Here is a 12786-nt window from a genome sequence, read left to right as displayed (position 1 = left end):
AGCCTCCACACCACAGCAGCTCCAGAGCATTCACACACCTTGAATGTGTCCAGAGTGTGACTTTGGTGACAGCAACTCAGGAGGTGAAAAACTTCTATTTATTTATCTGGGATTTTTCTTGAAACATTTTTTACGCAAAGCCAAGAAAGTAAGTTTTTAACAGTTTTAAAATTTTGAGCAAGAGCATCAATGCATGGTGTAAACAGAGATGGAGACGTGACCAACTGCACAAAGCTGTGACCTGTCCCCACATTTAACAGCTGTGACAACCGAGGGGTTTGAAATGGGGGAGTGGCAGGGTCGGTGTCCCTGTCCCCTGCCAGCCCAGCTGACACACAGCTCCTTGCTGAGATGTTGTGCTTCTTTCAGTCCCTGCAGGATCAGCAGGGAACCAGGAGCAGATATTTTGCTCGGTTTCCTTTCAGACAAGTCCTGGCAGAGGTGTTTTGTCAGCACGTTTCGTGGCTGCGATGTGACCCAGATTTCAGGGTGAGGAACAGCCCAAGGAGGAGATGTGCTCCTGGCTGGCTGGGATCCATCCCCACGGTGCTGGGGGTGCCTTCAGGAAAGCCAGAGCCCGAGCTGGGGACAGCCCTGAGCCACAGGGGAAGGAACATGCTGGCAGGGCTCTGGGGACACAGCAGTGGGGTCTGAACTGTGGGGTGCCCCCCAAAGCCAAGGGCAAGGAGGGGCAGCTAAACCTTCACCCAGACAGGCCCCAAAGCCCTTCACACACCTCAACACTCCTTGCTAGTTCAAGATGTTGAGACTCTTCCCCTTCAACAACTCTTGGCCTTTTTTAACCAACTTATTCTCCTTCCCTAGAAAATTATAGCCATTTCATGTCACTCCAGCAGATGTATTTCATGTTTTCCAATGTACTGCACTACTTGTCACTCTTCTCCAATCTTTAGGTGTGTTTTTCTGCCACTGCAGAACTGAGAGAGCAATAAACCAGGAAAGCCTGACTCAAAGCAGTCTGGAAGTGATGCTTGACTGGGGTAGGTGAAAGCAAAATAAAAAGGCACTGATTTATTAAAAGAGCAAATCACCCAATACGTACTATTCAGATGTTGGTGCTGGGTTATGAAATCTGGATAAATGTATAAAGCAACCACAAGTTCCATCAAAACAACAGTAAGGAATTACAGCTATCAAAGGCACCTCTAAATTCTCCCTGGTTTCTGCTCCTCCCCACCTCCCGGGGCACCAAATCACTTCCATCTGAAACAAAATCCCACTTGAAATTCTTGCACTTCAGTTGCCCTGTTCAAACCCTGATCCCTCAGGACATCTACCTTGTGCTCACTTCTACTCTCCCTAAGTTTGAGTATCTCCCCTAAAACAAGCCCATCCTTACAAGGATTTGCCAAAGAAGGATGGCAGCTTTTTACAACTGGCCTCAACAGAAAATAGATCTTCTGTTCCCTTCTTTTTCTGCTCTAGCCATCATATTTCTGTTTTGCCATTGCTTTGCTAGTGAGGCTTTGTTTTGATTATACCAAATGCATTTGGAACTGAAAGTTTATTCCCTCCCAGCCAAGATATTTTTCTCTTTGCACTGAGGGTACATGCTGGTAATTAATTCAGGCTTTCCAGTCTGTGTCACACTAAGCAAGGAGGAAACTTGGAGAGCTGGGGTAAGCACAGGACAGCAAACCTCAGAGCAAACCCCAAAACCTGCTGCACAAAGAAGGGCCTATTTCCAACCTCTGGTGCTGCCAAGGTGACAATTTCACATCAGTCACCTCCAGATCTGGTGGGGCTCCTGAGAGCTGAGAGGCTGGGAGAGGAAAGTTTGCAGTGCTGGAGTTGTAGACGAGCAGGAACAGATTCCACAGAACCAGCACTGCTCCTCTTGGGATTCTGGGAGGGACCAGCTGTCCTCAGGCTCTCTGGACATTTAATCCACACTGCCAGGCACACAGGGAGCCTATTTATGGAAGTCAAGTCCCTGTGTTAGAAGCTGGGGCATGGACAGGTTGCAAACACTTCCTGAGCAGACCTTCCGGGATGTGGTCTGAGCACAAAACAATCCCGAGGAGTTACTTGTGCTAATTGTTCAGCTCACCCATACCAGTTATCTTTTTCATTTAACAAAACCCAACAGAAACAGAGGATTAATAAGCCTGAGTAAATCTGGGTTGGACTGTGGAAGCCACAGAGTAGCTCCTGTGTTTGTGAGGAGAATGGAGGAATTTCTGCAGGGTCTGCACAGCAGCAGAGCTGCCTTTTGCTGAACTTCAGAAAACCTAATCCTGCTCCACTCCACCTGAATCCTCCCGGGGGATCACAGCCACAATCACTTATCCCACAGGACCTTGTCAGGCTGCTATCTTTTAGAGGGATAGATAAGGGTTCTGGCTGCTCCTTTGGCCTCAAAAATAGCAGACTATTTTTATTGCAGGATAAAGACTCTTTAAATGATAATATGATTCTCATTGCCCTGGCAAACACCTTCCTTGGTACACTGTATCCCTTCAGAACCTTGCACAAGAGGTTAAACTGCTCTCCCCCCTTTGCCTGGGGCTGCTTTCATGCTCTCCTCGCACCTGGCTTCCCTGATTTACAACAAAAAATCAACCAACTCTATTGTTAAAATGGGGAAAGTTCCAGCACAGTCAGGATTCATATTACTCAGTGTCCAGACAAAATTTAAACGAATCATTTTCCCTTATGAATACATGCTGAATTAATACTGACTCTTTCATAGCCCATCCTGGCTTCTTTCCTGCATGGAAAACTTCATTCTTACAAAATTGCAAATCTGAGATTAATTTGTGCCTGTACCTGAGTTAAAACTGACATGAAAATAAGTTCTAAAGGTTTAACAGCTGCACTCACTTGTGAGTGATACTATGTTTTTACCCTTAAAACATAATATTGAGACATGATGAACTTGAAACGTATCCAGTCTCAAAAACTTGCCTGAAATGAATTTCAGGGACCTGTCTAATTCCATCACAATGAAGCTTTTTGTACATTTTATTTCATTCTCTTTTTTTTACTCTCTGATTAATTTTGGGTGAAAAATCCACAAGAAAAAACAAAAAGAAAAAACAACAACAAGCCTTGTTGCCTACTCTATGGAAAGTTATAGGAAGTTTCTGCTCAATATTCCAATAATACAAAGTATAATAAGCACAAGCTACCAATGACAACAGAAATTCTATAGGGTAAAACTGCCCTGCATCCACACTGCAATGTTTCCAGCCGATTTCACCCTGAATTTCACTTATTTCTGTCACAAGACAATCACCTCCAGGTTGGTCTGATGTATCTCTGTCACTCTGAAATGCAGCACATGCCATGGCACAAGAACTTTCTGGCTGTGAAGTGGCAGATCTGGCTCTGCTGAGTGAGGAGCTGGAGTCTGCCTCGTGCCCTGCTTTGGGAAGTTCTGCCTGAGGGGCTTTGGAGCTGGGGAAAAGGGGGGTCCTGCTCCTGTACCACAGACTCGTGCTGGAAATCTGCCTGGGTGAGTGCCCTCATCTCCACACCCCAGCTAAAAATCTGTACTGAGGATCCTGAACCAGAGAAATCAGCAGGAATGACAAGTGCTGTACCACCTGGGAGCTTCCACGGCTGTTGGATTTGTTTCCAGCCATTCTCCAGTATCAGGAGTGAGCCTGGCTTCTGATCAGAAATCCCTAGGATGGAGAAAGCACCAAGCCAGTTCCAAAGCAGCACAAGTGGTTAATTTACCACATTGCAAAGCAGCTACATTTGACTCTGGCAAAATCTCCCAGACACTGAGGAGACCTGAGTTAACTTAAATAACAAATTTAATGCAAGTTACCTTAAATACCAAAGAATTACTTGAAAAAAGTTAGCTGCCACCTCTGTGCCATGAGGTACATGACAGAGCACACATCACTTCTCACCAGCAGTGCTGAAGAAACAACTCAGGAAAACTGTGGGAGAGTAGAAATGTCTTACTGGAGGTGAAAGGAATGCTTTCTAATTCCCATTCCTCTTTTCCCTACGTCCCTTCCTGCCCCTACAGCCCTGCAGCTCCTTTGTCCTGACCCTCCAGCAAGCCATGTCTTCAGGCTGGAGGGTTTCCACACAGGAATAAAACATGTAACTCCTGCCAGGGGAAAGGACAGTTACAGCATGGGTTTCTTTTGCTCACTGCACTCTTTGATGGGCTCTGTCCTTCAGCACAGAAACACTGATCAGCTCTTCCTAGAGAAAATGAGGCTTATCCAATTGCAAGTGTCTGTGTGTCTGTCAGTCCTCCCTGGGAAATGCAGAGCCCATGGACCAGCATCAACCCAATGTCACAGAGGAACAGAAATTTAAATACACTCATATAACTGTATACTATACAGTTCCTACAGGGTTCCTGAAAATTCAAACCTGTGTAGGTAGGACAGACCCTTCAAGCATCCCAAGTAAGCCAGTCCTTACACACAGGCACATTCCACCTTGCTTCCTTGCCTAGCCCACCTCTGGAACATTTAAAACCTGGCACACTGAAGCAGGAGAAAATTCCTTGCTTCATCCTTTTGGTATCACGTATGTTACAAACCAGAAATGAGTGCTGTTAATCCTCTCTGAGCACAGAGGGCAAGCAAAGCCCACCCACCTGAGTCTGAACAAGCATCTACTGCAGAGCTCAGAGCAGGAGCAGGGGAGGAGGGTCCTGCAGCCCCAGGGAGGGAGCGAGCTGAGCAACACCTCCAGCCCCATTCTGACACACAGAAAGCTGAAACATTCTCAGTGCTTTGCCTCCATCCTGGGGGTGCTCAATGGGGCTTTGAACCCTCTTTTCCAGCCTTTCCACCCCGGTCTGTCCCTTCCATGGCCACCACGGCTCCTTCCTGCTTTCCCCAGGGGTTTAACACACCTCACCAGCAGTGTGGCATCCTCTGCCTGCTCCTGTGGCCAGGGGCTGCCACAGACACCTGTCCCCTGTGAAAGCCCCTCTGTCCCCATGCCAGTGCTCTGCTGCAAGTGGGGCCCAGTGCAGGATGTGCCAGCCCAAGGTCAGACCCAGAACCACAGAGAACATCCCGGGGGTGGAACATCACCACCAGCCCTGTCCCCACATCTGGGTGTCACCACCAGCCCCATCCCCAGGTCCAGGTGTCACCACCAGCCCCGGTCCAAGTCTGGGTGTGTCACCACCAGCCGCATCCCCAGGTCCAGGTGTCACCACCAGCCCCGTTCCAAGGTCTGGGTGTCACCACCAGCCCCATCCCCAGGTCCAGGTGTCACCACCAGCCCCGTTCCCAGGTCCAGGTGTCACCACCAGCCCCATTACCAGGTCCGGGTGTCACCACCAGCCTCATCCCCAGGTCACCACAGACCCCACAATGCCGAGGGAGCCAGAGAGCAGCAGGGATTTATCAGCACAGTCACCTCAGGGCACAACCAAAACCAAACCACCAAAGGAACAAGCCTTGACCCTGTGATTCCCACAAACAGGAGCCATCTGCAGGCATGGAGCCTCTGGAATTCCCAGGAAATGGCACAGGAGCAGCTACACACTCTGCTCACACCTCAGCCCCAGCCAGCAGGGAACAGAAATCCTTTAAGTGACAAAGAGCAGAGAAGCCCTCTCAAAATGGCTTTTTCCTTTGGAAAGCACATACCACCAAAGACAAATGTTTATTTTCTAACCTTAAACTATTCTACGGTTTGGAACTCTATTATGTTAATTGACTCAGGATATTTCTATATTAACTATTAATCTTTGAGATGGAACATTATCAAACCTTTTCAGGTATATAATAAACCAATCTATTATCAAAAGAGAATTATCTTCAAATAAGTCCAACAGGGTAATTACACCTAACAATTAAGTCTGACACCTCTTCACCTGAACCTCTGCAGCCCATTTTTCCAACTGAGCTCCCAAAAACCTTTCTCTTAAAATACCAATGAGCCTCCTAGTCCTAAGCAACACAAAAGTAAAGGACTCTAAACCCAGTAATTACAGCTGTTTAGGAATATTATTTTAGCTATAATGAAGTCCTCAAAAGTTCCTTCCAAATCTTTAAGATCATAAAAGCATCAAGATTACACTAACTTTATTTTCTCCTGTAATCTGTATAATTTCTGGCCTGATAAGCAAAATAAACAAGCTTTTCCAATTGTATTTAGATTGAATTAACTACAGCTGCTTGGTCTTGACACAGCTCAAGGTGTCAGACCAACTGAGGTAGGTAAATCAATCAAATATACTGTAGTTAAATCCCACATTCACAATCCCTGCAAGTACCTTGAACATTCTTGTAAATATTCCTGCTATTTATTAAACACTTCCTTTACTTTTTGCATACTGCTTTCCCCCTCTGAAAACAAACCTTAAACCCTCAGTTCACACTGTGCCTTGCTTTGGCAAGCCCCAGCCCAGAACTGTTGCCCACAGAGCCCAGAAGGAGCTGTGTTTTCCTGTCTGATTTCCTCTCTGAGCTCCTGACCATTGCCCATGAGCTCCCAGCTGCTCCCACAGCTCGGGGCTGGGGCACAGCCCACACTGCCAGCACCAGGAGCTCAGCCCTCACCTGCAGGACTCCCCTCCCAGCTGATGGAGCTGGGTACCAGGCATCACCCAGCAGCCCAGAGCATTGCTCCATATAATGAGCAGCCTCCTGCCCCTAAATGAGCTCCCCTGGGATGGTAAAATGAGAGAAGCTTCCAGGATGGGGAGGAAGGAGGAGCAGCTCAGGTGCTGTTACATCCTCTGGAAGGGAACTGGTGGATGAAGCAAGGACACAGGACAGGTGCTAGCTGTCACCTGGAGCCAGGGGACCCCCTCCTCCCTGGAGCAGTGCACACTCCACACAAGCAGTGCCTGGATGTGAACCAGAGAAGGGCAAGCCTGCAGGGAGCTACAGCAGGCTGAGTGCAATCCAGCCAGGGTCAGAAACACACACAGACACACAGACACACAGACACACACTGTGTCAGGCTCTGCTGCAGCCCCTCGTGCTGAGCACAGAGCACCCCCGGAGCTCTGCCCAGGCTAAGGAAACCTGTGCTAGGCTGGGTCTAAGCAGCCCTCCCAGGCAGCAGCCTTCCCAGGCAGTCCCAGGTGTCAGAAGAGGGAAGGGAAGGGGAATGCTGCTTCTCCCCAGCCAGCCAGCCAGGCTGAGAGGCTCCCGGAGGGCACGGGCAGCCAAGGAACCCGTGTGGGGCTCCCCACCAACCAGGCTGCTGCTGTGGGGCCAGGGAAGCCCTTGTGGTACAGCCTCAGCCTTAGACTGAATCACCTCCCTTCCACTAATTAGCACCTCCTAAAGTACAGGGTGAATCAAAGCAGTCATGGGTTAGAATGGCCTAGGGTAAACTGAGTTATGCTTTAGACTGAATCGGTGCAGCACAGGCCAAACTGCTCAGAACAACCGCTCTGATTTGATCAGAGTTCCTGCTACTTTATTAACTGAAATTAGCTATTCCCAAACACAGCCTAAATAAGGACAGGATCCCTCCCTTCCCTGGGAGGCTTTGAGGATGCTAATGAGCCCTGCAGCATCAGCTGCCTGGCCCTACTCGGCTGCTAACAACACTCTTGTTTATACATATAAGGTAATTAATTTACAGGTAAGTTCTAATTTAAACGCTTTAGAGTCCTAGATTCTTTTCTCCTACTTACACCTGGAATAGTGCCAGTGACTAGCAGGATGTATTTTTTTGTAACTATGCTTCTTTAAGTAAGTATCCATAGCTTATTTTCCAGATGCTGTGGAGTTAACAGGTCCTTTTAGATAAACTTATTTCCATGACAGTATGATGCTCAAAATTATACTGCTACACTAAATACTATGGGCACAGAACTAGAGGTATTTCATGCATCCTAACTAGACTCCTCACCCACCAAAAATGAATTCTGAATTCAGACAGATTAGGACTGTTAGGGATAACTTCTATTTCCATCATCTCTTTTCTGTGTATCTCCAGCAGAAGCACCACTTGGTGGGCAGTGGATCCTTGCTGGATCTGATGCAGCACAGGCACTTCCTACATGTTGGCTTTAGGGTTACTTTTAGCAGGACACACAGAAATCTGACTGATGGGGCTGGACTCTGAAAACTTCCCCCGTGGGGAGCTGTACTTTGAATGTGCCAACAGAGCAGAGATCAATGTGCTGCTGAGTTAATCCTGTCCACCAGCAGCCGCTCAACTCCTTCCCCTGGGCTTGGCCACAGATCCCAGGATTACCAAAACACTGCCCCATCAGACAGGGAAACTGAGGCAGCAAAGGCTGTATCTCCTCAGATCCCTCATGCACCCACAGTGCTGGCAGAGGTGGAAGTGCACTGCAGCCTGTGTTCAACTCCCTGTTTTCTTACAGCAGATTGTCCTGACAAGGGTTTTCCTTGGATCACAGGATATGATGAGAGAACTTATCATTTAAGAAGTTAAGAGCACCTTAATCAAAGTAATTACTGAAACTGATCTGATTGGGAAGTAATTTATTTAGAAAAAGTTAGGACTGCCAACTGGGAAGCTCCGACCCAACCCCTGAGCTGATTGCTTTAGATGTGGATGACTTCCCACTTAATTTTTCAAGTGCTATTGAGAATGTCTTCATCTGTGAATGTCAAATATTTATTTTTCTAAAACACTAAATAATGGCCATCTAGGCATCTCAACATGTAAACAACATGTTAGATAGGCTTTCAAGCACCCGGCTGTATGTGAGTTTCTCTGAAGCAATCAGATCTGCACCTCACTGCAGCTCTGTGGCACTCCAGGGAATACCCCTGGGATGGAGCTCTCGTAGGGCTGGCACTGCCACATCCTGCCTGGGAGAGCTCCTCTTACACCAGCTGCTGAGAGCTTGTTCTTCCCTCCCAGGATCCCAGCAACGATTCCATTTGAACAGTCTGCCCCCTGAAAATCACAACCCTTCATGGATTTGATTAATCAACTCTGCACTTGTGGTGCGCATTTGCATTTTCTGAAGATTTGGTTGGGATGTACAAACATCAAATCACAGATCCATAGAATGGTGTGGGTTGGGAGGGACCTTAAAGCTGATTCTGTTCCACCCCTGCCATGGCAGGGACACCTTCCACTGTCCCAGGCTGCTCCCAGCCCCAGTGTCCAACCTGGCCTTGGGCACTGCCAGGGATCCAGGGGCAGCCACAGCTGCTCTGGGCACCTGTGCCAGGGCCTGCCCACCCTCACAGCCAGGAATTCCTTCCCAATATCCCATCCATCCCTGCCCTCTGGCAGTGGGAAGCCATTCCCTGTGTCCTGTCCCTCCAGACCCTTGTAAAGGGTCTCTCTCTATCTTTATTGCCAGCTCCTTCAGGTCCTGCAAGGCCACAATGAGATCACCCTGAAGGTTCTCTTCTCCAGGCTGCACAATCCCAATTCTGCCAGGCTTCCCTCACAGCAGAGCTGCTCCATCCCCCTGATCACCCTGGTGGTCTGTGCTGGGAGCCCCAGAGCTGGGAGCAGCACCCCAGGAACTTCTCATGCACAACAGAGAAAAACCAATCTCCTCTTTAAAATGTACAGGAGCTGGTGACAGCGATTCAGGAGCCAGCAAAAGAAGGGATTTCATTCAGACCTGGTCCTTTGCTTTCTGGGCTCCGAGAAGTAAGAATCACTACATCAGATCTACTGTGAGTGAAGAATGGGAAAGGCACTCGTGGAGAGGAACACTCCTGAGGAATTATGGAATAAGGATGCAGTCACAGAGGGAGCCTGTGCAAGGGGCAGCCTTTAAATCTGGGATAATCTCAGTGGTCCTGCACTGACATCACCAAAGTCCAAAACCCAGCACACATCAGAACTGGCTTCCCTGGGGAGACCAGGCTGAAAGCACACGGATTTCAGGGACACAACCTGGACAGGGCACAGCTGCACACCCATAACCTGGAGAAGGCACTTTTAGGGTTGTATGAGTCCTTATCCAGCTGTGATCATGAAATGATCATGATGATGCTCTGGAACCCCAAGGCACTGTCCCAAAAGGGCAAGAAGTCTCAAGCTCCTCTCAGAGCACACACATGACTAGAAATACACAGGAATTTTAAATTTATGTCAAATTCCAGTCCTACTTCACGCATCCTGCTTTTATAGACTCCCAGAATGGCTGAGGTAGGAAGGGAACTCTGGAGTTTCTCTTGTGTAATCCCCCTGCTCAAGCTTTTCCTGCAAGTTCTTGCTAAAATAGTTCAGCCTGACTTTCAGAATGGTTTTTACAAAAATGTGCAAGTGCCCCAAGTTGTTCTTCACCTCACACCTGTGGAAAAGCTTCTTCCACAGGAATGAAATACGTGCACAGAAATCTGTCAAAAGAGTATTCCCAAAGTCTCCTGCAAACACGATTTCTGTTGGTGTCAACCTCACGGCATTACAAGAGATCAAAGAAGAGCCAATGCAGTATGGAAAAACTTGGGAAGGTGAAGACTCAGTTTCCTTTTGAATTCTGACAACTTTTTCTGGTTTTTTAAGTGCTTAATGCTAGCGATCCTCTGACAGCGTCACATCCTTGTGCTGGGGAATCACCACCCAGGAAGGGGTGCAAGGCTGGGGATGGAAAGTCACCTTTCAATTATGAAATGCAGGCACGGCCCCAGCATACGTGGAATGTTTACATCCTTAGAAAAACGATCCAACTGTCCCATTCAATCTCCAGGGCAGACTGACAGGGGAATTTTTCTTTAATAAAGAACTTTGATGGAACAGGAATGTCAGCTTTGGTGCACACTGCACTGACTGGAACAGGATCAAAACTAAGTTCCACACGATGTTTTCAGGGGAAAAGAGGAGAATGTTTCATGGAATTTAAGTCGGGATTTGGCTTGCATCCTAGAACATATATCTTGTTATGAAAACTGCTGAAACACTTTTAAGTGGGCAAGCTGTAAGTGTCCTTGGAGCTATCCAGTCAACTGGAAGTCACACAGGCAGAACCTCCTAAAGTAGAAAAGCCTGAAATTGGGAGGGGGGCTGAGGGAGGGGCAAGTAATCTTGGAATCCTATCTGTTATCCAGAACGGCTCCCTTGTGCCTACAGCATGAAGTAGTTACAACTTGTTTTCTGCTATTGTCACAGATCCAGGACGTTACTCTGGCTAAATCATAATCTCTTCCTGCCTCAGTTCATCCATGTGCAAACCTGGCTCGCTAACTCTTACCTTAATGTGTCATGGGGCTTAATTAATAACACTTAGGTCTTTTAAGTCCTCTACAAACATTAACTACTTCTTGTAACAACTCTCCAAGGTATTATTATCCCCATTTTACTCATGGAGAAACGGCAAAAGAGGTTGTCACTTGCCCAAGGCAACAGAGTAATAGTTATACTTCGAGATCCTCTTCACGGGCTACTCTAACAGTGGAAACATATCAACAAAGGCAAAGACAATAACGACAAACTCGAAGTTACTTTTAAAAGTGCACCATAAGCATCTGGAAGACGATGGAAAATCCCTCCCAGAAACAATAGGCTTGGGACCAGAAAAAGCATCTCAACTGTCACCACAGAGAGCGAAGAGCCCTGGACAGACCCAGGCTTGAGCTCACCCAAACAGCCTCACACAAACAGCCAGACCTGTCCTCTCGAGCGCTCTTAAGTACCATAAAATTGAGCAACAGGCTCGTACAGTGCTCTCCAGTAACACCGAGCGAGCAGATAATCAATGTGGTATGCAGCATGCTAATTCCTTCCGCCGCGTTCCCAGCAGGGACCGGGAATGCCAATAACGGCCCTGGACGGCGGGGGTCCCGAACGGTGCCGGCGCGGCCGCCGCCCCCACCGGTGACGGCGACAAAGTTGGTGTCCCCCGCGCCCCGCCGCGCTGACATCCCCGGAGCCGCCGCCGGGAGCCCAGCCCGGGCAGCGCGGAGCCCGGCACCCGCCGGGGCGGCCGCCCCCGCCGAGCCCGTCCCGCTGCCCCCGGGGCCGCTGACAGGCGCGTCCGGCGCTGCCGCCCCGGTGGCGACAACACCGCCAGCAACAGGCGCGTCCTGCGCGGGACCCGCGCGGGCACGGCCCGCGATGCGCCCGCAGCGCTGCGGCTCCGGCCCGGCCCCGGGGCGCGGGACGGGCCGGGCGGGCGGGACCCGCCGCAGGCCTCGGCCTGGAGGGGCGGGCGGGGGGTGTCAGGCGGGGTGACACCGCTCCGCCGCTCCCCGCGGTAGGGCCGGCCCGCCAGGGCTGCGGCCGGGGCTCGCCCGGGGCTCCGCGGCGGCCGCGGGGGGCGAGCGGGGGGGACGCGGCGCGTCCGCGGGCAGCGGGCCCGCCGCGGGCAGGCCCCGAGGGGACATCCCGCCGGTCACTCGGAGCGGCCACCCCGCGCCCCCACCTGATCCCGGGCTGGGACCCGCGCGGGTCCGCCGCGTCACTCACCTGCGGGAGCGGGGGCCGGGGAGCGGCGCCGCGGGGCCGCGCTGCGGGCGGGCGGGCGGCCGGACGGGCGGAGGGGGCAGGCGGCGGCGGCGGGTCCGCGCTCCGGGCGCTCGGCGCTCAGCGCTCAGTCGCCATTTCCCGCCTACCGACCCGCTGCACCGCACCGAGGGACCCGGATGGCAGCGGGGCCGCCGCGCAGGCGCGCCCGGCCGGGGGAGGGGGCCGGGCCGGGGCAGGCCGGGAAGGAGGGAACGGGGCCTGGCGCGGCGGCGGCGCCGGAGCCGGCGGCAGCGGGACCGAGAGCAGCGCCCAGCGCTCGCGGTGCCTCGGCGGAGGAGGCGCGGCCGCTCCGGTGTCCTGGCGCCGGGCCGGGCCGGGCCGAGGAGCCGCGCCGGGAGGTGAGGGGAGAGGAGGAGATGGGGAGCTCTGAGGGGACCGCGGGGGCGCGAGCGAGAGCGCGTCCCG

The 12786-nt window shown here is 50.9% G+C and overlaps 1 protein-coding gene across 1 annotated transcript in view; it reads right to left on the bottom strand.

The window, feature by feature from the left end:
• Window positions 1–12462, bottom strand: part of CTDSPL2 (CTD small phosphatase like 2) — a 29975-nt gene extending 17513 nt beyond the window's left edge. The window contains exon 1 of the mRNA XM_030228510.2: window positions 12322–12462. The gene's annotated coding sequence lies outside the window, so the exon portion shown is untranslated. The remainder of the gene's footprint in view (window positions 1–12321) is intronic.
• Window positions 12463–12786: the final 324 nt, after the last annotated feature.

The sequence above is a fragment of the Serinus canaria genome, chromosome 10 (assembly GCF_022539315.1).
Source record: "Serinus canaria isolate serCan28SL12 chromosome 10, serCan2020, whole genome shotgun sequence".
Classification (NCBI taxonomy): domain Eukaryota; kingdom Metazoa; phylum Chordata; class Aves; order Passeriformes; family Fringillidae; genus Serinus; species Serinus canaria.
This window is presented reverse-complemented; position numbering and strand designations above follow the sequence as displayed.